The sequence below is a fragment of the Girardinichthys multiradiatus genome, chromosome 21 (assembly GCF_021462225.1).
Source record: "Girardinichthys multiradiatus isolate DD_20200921_A chromosome 21, DD_fGirMul_XY1, whole genome shotgun sequence".
Classification (NCBI taxonomy): Eukaryota; Metazoa; Chordata; class Actinopteri; order Cyprinodontiformes; family Goodeidae; genus Girardinichthys; species Girardinichthys multiradiatus.
In genome coordinates, this window is record NC_061813.1 from 38,205,333 (window position 1) to 38,216,077 (window position 10,745).

At 36.7% G+C, this 10,745-nt stretch overlaps 1 long non-coding RNA gene across 1 annotated transcript; it reads right to left on the minus strand.

The window, feature by feature from the left end:
* Positions 1–7,424: 7,424 nt before the first annotated feature.
* Positions 7,425–9,050, minus strand: LOC124857700. The gene is made up of 3 exons (XR_007035657.1): positions 8,992–9,050; positions 8,025–8,099; positions 7,425–7,788 (listed from the first exon to the last, which is right to left on the minus strand). It is a non-coding gene; the product is annotated as an uncharacterized LOC124857700 (long non-coding RNA).
* Positions 9,051–10,745: the final 1,695 nt, after the last annotated feature.

Genomic DNA, 10,745 nt, shown 5'->3' on the forward strand with positions numbered 1-10,745 from the left:
GGTTTTTGTCTTTTGCTTCTTTTGCTTTAGTCAGTTTGCTGCCGTAGTTGAATCAGAAACATATTGAAGTATGAACAAATTAATAAAAACATTTTAAATGTTAAAACTGTCACCTGACTACCTCTCTGAACACCATCCCATCTAAATATCCTAGTTGTAGTCACTAAATTAGAATATGCATTCTGAGACTCGTTTTGTCAGATTAAAAGTCAGTCAGTCATTTTCTACTGCTTATTCCATAGTGGGTCGCGGGGGAGCTGGTGCCTATCTCCAGCAGTCTATGGGCGAGAGGCGGGGTACACCCTGGACAGGTCACCAGTCCATCACAGGGCAACACACCTAAGGGCAATTTAGAGTGACCAATTAACCTAACAGGCATGTCTTTGGACTGTGGGAGGAAGCCAGAGTACCCAGTGAGAACCCACGCATGCACAGGGAGAACATGCAAACTCCATCCAGAAAGACCCCTGGCTGGGAATTGAACCCAGGACCTTCTTGCTGCAAGGCAACAGTGCTACCAACTGCGCCACCGTGCAGCCCCAGATTAAAAGTAACTTTTGAAAATAACCTTGAAGCAGGTATTAAACATACTTTTCATTAAGTCCATATTTCTGTATTAGGAATGTTTTTTATTGGTCTGATGTAATATTCTAATCTCAAATGTCCTGTGCTCATTGCCTGTAAGAAGACAATTATCATACTTAACAAAAATAAAGGCTTGAAACATTAGTCTTCGGATAATTGGTCTATATAATGTTTCACTTAGTGAATTGAGTTACTGAAATAAATAAACTTAATAATATTGTAATTTATTTAATATGACTATGTCTAGTTCTCAGGGTTTTTTTTTAAACATTTTATTTACCTGTTTGAATTATCTAGTTTCCGATTTCACAATAAAACAGGAGGTGGCGCCAGATCGCCCTCTGAAAGCCTCCACTTTGCTTAACAGAATACTGGTTGTGCTGACATAATTTATCACTCATCTCATTTTTTTTCTTTATAGTTTTATAACAAAAAGTTCAAAAACATGATAAACCAATGAGTATTTTAAAAAGGGTACCAGGGTGTGAGATTGTGTTTTTATTTGTAAGTGTGTGGTGTGATGTTCAGAAATATTTGAGGTCTATAAAAATGTTATGCAGAGCAGCAAGTTTGTAAAAAAGTGATTTTTCTGTCACCTCACTCTTATTTTAAATAAATCCTTCAGCTGTTTCTGGGATTCTCTCATTTTTCAGTTTTTTCTTCACACGTTCTTCAGCTTGAAGCATGCAGAGAGACAGTAACCCATCAGATGGTTGTGTGATTAAAATACGGTTGTAAGATCATGTGATAGAGAGCTGGCAGCAAGAAGGTGAGCAGAAACTAATTCCTAAAGGGCATGTCACTGCTTGGTGCTAGCATGCCTACAGCAGCCAGAAAGCTCAATCAGACCTGCCTAAGGAGTGCCACAGGGCATGCTCAGTGTTTGTTTGTTTGAATGTTATTAGGTTGGATTGGTGCTCATCAGAACATATTTCTCTGATGTGTGTGTGGTACCTGCAGCAAGCCTGCAACACTGCTGCCAAACATCCCACACAAGTGGGTGCAAGTGTGTGCATATTCACGTTGTTTTCTAGATAGGACCTTAATCCAGATGAGAGCTGAGATTTTATCCCAGCATGACTCTGTTGAAAATATATGTGTATTATTTATTTTACAAATTTATGAACAAGTAACAAAAGGTCACAATTAGCACCAAGAAGACAGTCATAATTTAAAATAAAAAGTACAACATTCCACATTAAAGCTTTGTGATACAAAACATTCTTTTGAATGAGTATGTTAGTTAAATTTAAATTCATTTATCATAATTCATTGGATACCTAATAGCATTGGAACAAATTGAGAAATGTATGGCGGAATTTTAACGTACTGGTGGGAAAACGTATTTAGTTGCTGGTAACAGTTCATGCAATAGGTGTTAGAGCCTTTGATTTTGCAACGGTTCTGGAACAGATACTGGACAGAGGGTAGGGACACTCTTCTTAGCTTCCCTCACTATCCTCTGCAGGGCCCCCTATTCAACCATGTTGCAGCTGGAGTAGCACAACGAGGTGCAGTAAGGATTCTGTGAGGATGATGGAAGATAGTAATTTTTGTTTCAGTTTCCTCAGTTTCCCCCTTTCTCTACTGGGTCAGTTTCATAATCTCAGTCGGGTTCTTCAATCAGAAGAGATCAGTATGCTGAAGATATGAATGTTATCCATTTTCATGTTCCTCTTGTGCACAGTTGCTTAACCTACATTTGTCAGGACCTCCAGAAGTCTCTGCACCAGCCTTCTACTTTGGTATCATCCACAAATTTATTGTTTGAATTTGCCTCATTCCACATCCATAATTTATCCCTCATCCCATCATCAAAGCTCTTTATTTACCTGTCTGTCTCAGACCTCCAATCTAAGTTGCTGCTCCACATCAAATAAGACAGTTCAGGTGGTTCTGGGATCTGAATGGGATGCCTCCTGGGCACCCCACTTTGGAGGTTTTCCAAACACATCTCACTGAGAAGACATCCTGGGGCAGAAGAGAGGGATTGTATCTTTGTTCATGCCTGGGGAAGCTATAGGATCCCCCAGATGATCATTTGTTGTAAACAATCTGCAAAACTCTCTTGCACAACACAACCAGATATTAAACAAGTGGATCAAACTTGGTAGTAGACTTGACTGGGCTGGTATGTCTTGGCTGGTCAGAGGTGCATCATTGTGTCCATCTCTCTGGCCCTGTTCACCATCTCATTTCTTCTTTACCCGTCTCTCAGAAGCACATACAGGAGACAGATTCTTCGACCACATCTACATTAGACAACCTTTAGGAGAAACAGATTATGTTCTTTTTTTCAAAGCCATTTGTTTACGTTTCTGGAGAACAGAGGATTCATAAAATAACAGATAAGAATATCACCGTCAGAAGAGTTTTGAACTTACAGGAAAAATCATTGGATTTAAAAAGTATTCAGATTTTATAAAATGTTTTAAAATTTTCATCAGCTTCATACTATTTGCAGTTGGACCATTTAAAGAGAACAGTATGTGGAATCAAAAGATGATTTAGTTAAATTTATTATCGTTTGTCTGAATAGTAAAGTGCTTGGATCTGTGCATAAATACATTTGTTACATTTCAGTTTTTTTTTTTGCATTTCTTAACAGCTCAAAAGATATGACTTTAATGTCTAAACAGAGAAGGTGGCCTCAGATTTCATCTTTCCAACACCAACCCTGCAGCCCTGACTCACCCCTCAGGTGGTGACCATAACAACTCACATGACATCGTTAGGGAGATGTTTGGATCATTAAGCAACAATGGTCCAAACACTGAGCTGAATAGAGGGAAGGGGCTGTGACTAACATGTCCTAATTGCCCTATTTGTGACTACAATTTGTAAGCCTGTTACTTTCAACCATGTTCAGAACTGAAGAAGCCTTCTGGAAGAGAGGCAAAATGTCTTCAAGAAACAAGAGAAAAAAAAAAGTCCAGTTGCCTTCTTAAGCACTTGCCACTGGGATTTAAACTTGCAACTATTATAAAGTGAAGTTGTATCTGACACTGTTCTAAGGCCTGAGTTCCAACTTCTGAGGCAAATGGGAAACAGCATCGTCTTGTCACTGCTTTAGACATGCTCTGGATGTTCGGATGTTATCAATAGCGTTGCTATCGCCACCTATGTGCCAGGTGTTGGTATTACAGTATTTTTGTTGAAACTGGAATGAAAATAAAAGAATCTGCAGAGTTGTATCTGAGGCCCTAGATATCAAGATGGATATTCTGATCAGTTTGACCACATGCAACATTATTTTTCCATCTGTATTGGCAGCTAAGGAAGTATTTCATTAACTTAAATAATATTAGTTCAATGAATCCACTCTACTCCTGTAGATGTTTCTGGTTTAAACCACTGTCTTGATGTAGTCTGTCAAGAAAGTTGAAAAGTATCAATACTTGTTGCCTTAGTTTCTTTGAGTTACCAATCCAAGCAAACTGGTACCTTTTTGAGGGTGCAATAACAAATCCTTTAAGATTCTCTTGCATTTTGATTTATAGTATAGATTAGATAATTTTCCAATTGCTCATTAGAAATAACCTCTCACTATCTATTCCTTTTATTCAACATATTAGCTCGACTGATGAATTCCAGTTTTACAAAACAAATTTGTTGCATCTCATTTTATAAAATATTTTCTTTTATCAGATCAGTTTTGAAATATTTCTTCATTTTCCTATAAACAACATGAGAATAGAACACTTTTTAACCGGTCAAAAGATCTTTAGAGGAAAACAAAGACAAGCATGGTTTCATAGAAAAGAAATGTAGATGTTGATGAAATTTTATGAGTGTTGCAGATGAAAAAGATTTGCTTTATAAATGCTTGACAGTTTTATTTGTTATGGAGACACAAAAAACTGAAGAAAATTAAACCTGCTCAGTTTATGAGTTTACAAAATGACATGTTATCATGAAGCAAAATATGTTGGAAAATGTTCACCAGGCGAGACTCCTCTTGGCTCAAACTATTTGTTTTCACTCATGTGTGATGTAGAGTCCTGAATAGTTAAAAGCACCCAAAGGAACCCGACTCTTTAATTGCCTGTCCAAAGCCATTATGACATTTTAAGGTCTTTTTGTCTAGGGCTTAACCCAATGCTTACTCCAATGACGTTTGGATAGGTTCTAGTTAAGTTGATTCAGTTTTGAGAGTTTTGACAAAAATGTAACCAAAACATTGAGTGTATAGCTAGAACTTGGAAAAAAAACCCATAACTGCAGAAGAACATAACTTTTTTGGCAAGTTTATTTAAAAAAAAACACTTCATTAGTGACAACTGATAAAGTAAAAATTCAAGTAATCTTATGTTCTGCACTCTTGTGTTTCTGACATGGAATGGACAGGTTTGTTAAAACCCTACTTGCTTTATTAACTTAGGTTGACGTTCTAATGGCATGATGAGCCTCATAACTATTCAGAACAGAGAGGACTCTACCATCTAAATCACTTCAAACTTATTGTATATTTACAACCTCATTTTCTCAGATGAACTGCTAACTTGAGATGCTTGTGCTTGAGCTTGGATATGGCAATTTGCTTGAGTAGCTGTTAACTTGATAAACTTATCTTAAATAGCCATTCACTTCTGAAGTACCTATTAGAGACATTATTTTGGTTAACTTGAGTAGCCATTAGCTTGGTTAAAGACGTTCTCATTGATGTGATTAGCTGTTAGCTTGAATTGGTGTTATCTCTTCTATTAACTTGAGAACCTTGTCTGGTCTTTTAGCCTGAGAATACATTGACTTACATATTCTTTTAACTTGAGTAGCTGTTAGCTTGACTAGCTGTTATCTTGAGCAGAGGTTAGCTTTAGCTATTAGCTTAACTTAGTTAGTTACATGGTAATAACTACAGCATAAAACAAGCAAGAAAACCTATTTTACCTTAGTTTTACTTTACTATAAAAAGAGAGCAGCAGGATTTAGAAAATTGCATTTGATGCATGAGAGACAAAACAAAGTGAAGGTTTTTGTGTAGCTGACTGTGTCCATTCAATTTGATCTTTACTGTAAAATGATACAGTATTAATACTTAGGCGTAGAGAGGGACAGAGGCTCCAACAGCTCATGTTTTACCCAAGGGCCTCATTTTGGCTATGTCATCCATTCTTCTGGGTCTCATTTACCCTTATTTCCGGTTTCAGCACATGTGGCCGTAGCAAAAAGGGTTTGAATGAATTTCATGCAGCTTTCCACTCTTCATACTGATCTAAATTAGATTTCACAAGTCAAGCTGTGACAAATGTGAGGAGATGAAAACTTACTGAGAAGTGACTTGAGTGTATGTTTCATGCATGTATGTGTGTGTTCGACCCTGCAGAGGCCTGACTTCCTCCCAGCCGTAGGAACCGGTCGTTAATCACAGGTGCCCAGAAGATCATTTCTAAAAAAAACAGAGCCGCTGTGAGAAAAAACAAACCACTGAAAATGTGAAAGTCGCAGCGGCTGAGAATTCACGAGGGGGGAATGTTATCGCTGTGACGAAAGGTCATATTGTTCACCTCTTCCTGACAGGCAGAGAAAAGAAAAGAGGGAGGACAGAGAGATTGGTTGGGAGGAAGAGAACCACACAATGTGGGCTTGACGTTGCTCATGTTCTGTTCACAGACATGCAACGCAAGAAGTAAGTTGATGACCAAAATATCACCTTTACACTGCTGTATTTGGCCGCTTTCTTCTGTTTTTGCTTTTTCGTCACACTTAAATCTTTCAGATCATCAAACAGCTTTCAGTATCAGATAAAAATAAATATAAAAAAATTATTTCATTTATGAAGGGAAATAAAATCTATTCAAACCAACCTGGGCCTATGAGTAACTATAACTACCCCCTTACTAAATCATGAGCTGTGATTAAACAAATGTTTAGAAAAACGGAGGTTAACTTCACTACCCACTCCCAGGCCTGATTACTGACTGTACCATAAAATCACTTAAAGAGAACATTTCAGATAAAATGACGTAGCGTAAAAGATGTCAAAAAGCAACAACTAGTTCCCAAACAACAACAACAAAAAAATCAAGATAAAATGAGAAACAAAGTGATTGACAAATGTCAGGCTGAAAAAGGGTGACAGAGATATTTCTAAGACTATGGGACTCCAGAAAATCATAGTGAAAACTCGGCATCAACAAATGGAGAAAACGCGGAAGAGCGGTGGAGCTTCCCAGGAGTGGTTGATCTACCAGAAGTACTCCAAGAGCACATTAGTGACTCATCCAGGAGGTCACAGAAGAACCCAGAACAACATCTAAAAGCCCTGCAGGCCTCACTTAACCCAGTTAAGGTAAGAGATCATGATCAACAGTAAGAAAGAGAGATTGGGCAACAATGGCCTTCAAAGGCCAGAACCACTGATGCCCAAAAACAACACGACGGCCCATCTCACATTTACCAAAAATCTGGATGATCCCCAAGAGTTTTACAGAAATATTCTGTGGACTGATGAGACAAAGTGGAGCTTTTTTGAAGCGTGGGTCTCATGAAGAACTTCCCATAATTGATAGATCCACAAATTCTGCTCTTTTTGTCAGATGTATATAATTTTTGATTTCAGTTTCACAAAAATGCAAAAACAGAAGAAAACTAAGTTTTAACAGCTCTTTATATTTTTGTTTAGGCTTTTACCTGGTTTCAAAAGTCTCAGTGAAATACAGTGTTCATATATATTTATATATATATATATATATTTTTTTTTTCTTATGCTTTATGGCATTTTACAACATTCTGAAGGAATCCAGAACTTCGCTTTTCAGGAAAAATGAATAGAAAACACTCCAATGAAGCATATTTGCTTTTGCCAGAGAAACTGCTGAATGATGAAGACAGACTGATCGGACTGGACTGCTTCTTTAATTCTGATTCTTCAGGCAACATGTAAATCAGCAAAACAGAAATAGCCTTCATGGGAACTCAGCTTTTTTCTGCCAATTTAACTGTGTGCAAAAAAAAGTCACAGTGAAAACATAATTTCACTCTCAGCTGTTGCCCATGTATTTTGGTAACAATAAAAGAAAAACAAAATATATCATCCAATACATTAATTGTCATTAAAATGTTCTTTAGACATGTAACTGGTTTCCTTTATTGTGGTGAAAACTGAAGTTGTCAGCTCCATGCCAAAATCTGTCCTCTGGTGGTTTTCAGAATTATTTTGGGTCAGGAATCAAATGAGCTTCAGTTGAGTACCTTTCAAAGCTGAAAGACAAAAAAAAAAAAGGAAACTGTATGTTATCTTACAATTTTTCATCAGAGGAATTAATCACAATTTTCTACTTTGATGTTTTAATTTCAGTTAGAAGTTGCAGCATGTTGTTTTTTTTTTTTGCCACTGTACCAAATATTTCATTATCATACAATATTTATGAGAAACAAAAACAGGACAAAATCATTATTCTTCGAGTTATATTTGTATTATTTACATTAAAATTCACCTGCTGGAACACATCAGCCTGGTGTGTTGTTATAACTCCAACACTAAGGAGTCTGTTCAATGTTGGTCTTTGCTTCTATAAAGGATAGAAAGAAACACTGTCATCAGTTTATTTTTTCTTTTAGTTTGGTTTTTAGTGACATTTTAACAACTGCAACACATTTCTAATATTTTTGTAGATTTTAATAAAACATTTTAATGAAAAGTAATCACAAAGTACCACCTAAGAAAATATTTGATGTACTGGGACACTACCTGACAAACATAGTTTAACTAAGACCAAAACCAGGTTATTTCTTCATGAAATGTGTGTCTCACGGTCAATGTTTGGGCCTTAAAAAAACCTTACTGACTCCTCTATAAGCATTTCTACCTGATTTTTCAAAGTAAAATCCTCTGCTGTTTACTGTAGGTAAGATATTGACTGCTCAAAACTGTTGCACACAACCCATAGAAATGGGCCTTTTCCTTTTTTGTTTGATTTTTTCTATGATTTTGTTCTATGAGCTGAACAAATAAAATGTCATTTTAGTTATTTCTTTATATCATAATTAGGTAAATTAAGTCAGAAAGGTGATCTTAGAGGTTGCTTTCAGACTTCTGACCCACCCTAAAAACTTCATAGTTATATTTGAAAGTCGCTACCTGACAAACATAGTTTAACTAAGACCAAAACCAGGTTATTTCTTCATGAAATGTGTGTCTCACGGTCAATATGCCCTCTCACTCGAGTTACAATGAATCCCTAGATTACATCGTCACAACACAAGATGTAAAAACACAGTCAGAAAGAAATAGAGATCACTTAACACGCAACACAGAAACCAGAAAATAAATCTCTGAGAAAACAATGGCTGAGCCAAAATAATTTTAGAAACTTTGGAAAAAGTCCAGTAAGATTTTCCTCTTTGCTTATTGGCCAATCTCAAGTTTTCCATCATGCTGATTGGCGTCTTTGGTTCTCCTACCTCTCGCTTCCTCAAAGCGTGTGAGGGAATGTGTGAGCCACAAATCAGTAATATTGTTCAGCTCTGGGAGCTGTACTCTACTGGCATGCATAAGATGAACAGAGTATGTTTTCCTAAATGTGTGTGTGTGTTGGGAGGGTGTTTTCCTTGGCAGACACAGAGAAGGAGGGAAACTTGGAACATATTACTGCTCTTAGTCATTGTTTTTACAAATACTGTGCATGTTTAGATTAATAATCTACTTCAACAAACACTGGAATTAGGTTCACACACACATAAATTTAGTTTTAACACTTAGGGGGATGTTTCATGGACTTGTGTTTGTTATCGAAGCTTGAGGAGGGTTAAATTATAGTTTTTTGTGGTTTAACTCAATTTTAGTATTATTGTCAGGACTCAATATTACAAAAACACATAAAATCATTGTCCTTGACTGATATTTATCTGCTAGAACTCTGATATCCATGTGATTATGCCCTTAACTTAGAAATTTAGTAGATTTATTATTTTTAAACATTATATTATATATTTTTATATACAAGGAAAACATGATTACAAGCAGCAGTCAACAAAGCCAATAAAACCACATTAATGTGTAAATATTTCTTAATAAACAATAAAAATTGTATAATAACTATCGTGTTCAGACTTATTGTCCTTCTGAGATGCTGCTATATTCTCTTATGTAATGAGATTGATGGCTAACATATCACAATGTAAACACCCAACCAAATGAGTCCAAAGAAACAATATACTGAATGTAGACTTTTCACGTTTTTACTTTGGAACACTTGAGAATGGTTAACAATAGATAAACATATAATGTGTAGATTGCATTATACAAAATTACATGAAATCTTGGTTCATGGAAATCCAGCAAGAAGGTGTGGATTAAGAGATTTGAACACTAGCCTACCAATGACTGGAGTTACAAAGCTACCTGATACAATATGTCAGATTACTTGTACTGAGTTGACCCAAGACTCTTGACTAGCGCCTCCTCACAAAGGTGGTTGGATTGAGGATTTAATGGCATTCCTGGCTGTTAGCTTGAGTAAATGTCAGCGTCAGTAGCTATTAGCATTAGTAGCTGTTGCAGATAAACTGTATAAACTGGGCCTTAACGCTGTCTTCACGTCACTGTGCTGATTTTGACATGTTTGTGTAAACTTGTGTAAATTTGTCCATGGACTGGGTTATGCTTTTACATCGGGTTTAGTCCCACTTTAAGGAATATGTAAAAAAAAAAGGTCAACTTGATTGATTGCATTGCTTCAAACAAGTGAATATGAGAACAACAATTGCAATTGGAATATGAGTGAGAAAATAAAAACAAGAGGAGCAGGCCTTGGTCCAGATGTTCACCTCCTAAATTCACATACATTAAAGAGGACATATCATGCTTTTAAATTCTTCCTTTTCATACATAAATCATCCAGCTGTGGTCCATATAAAGTGGAACTGCAGTGCTTTAGTATGAACTCCTTGTTATTGCAGCTCCAGAGTAGAGGCTGACATTTTTTCAGGAGTCCCACGGGTCACGGGATTCCCACGGGAATCCCGCGGAACAGGAGACAGCATCAGTAAAGATCACGTGATTGGGACGGTACAGGATAAAAAATAAACGGGAGCAGACGGGAGCGGGAGCTAACCAACAGGAGGGAAAAGAAACTAGGATCAATTGTGTTTGGAAATGTAAAACTGAGACTTTGTTATAAACGTCAAGAAAAAAAAAACTTGGATCGACGCCGCCA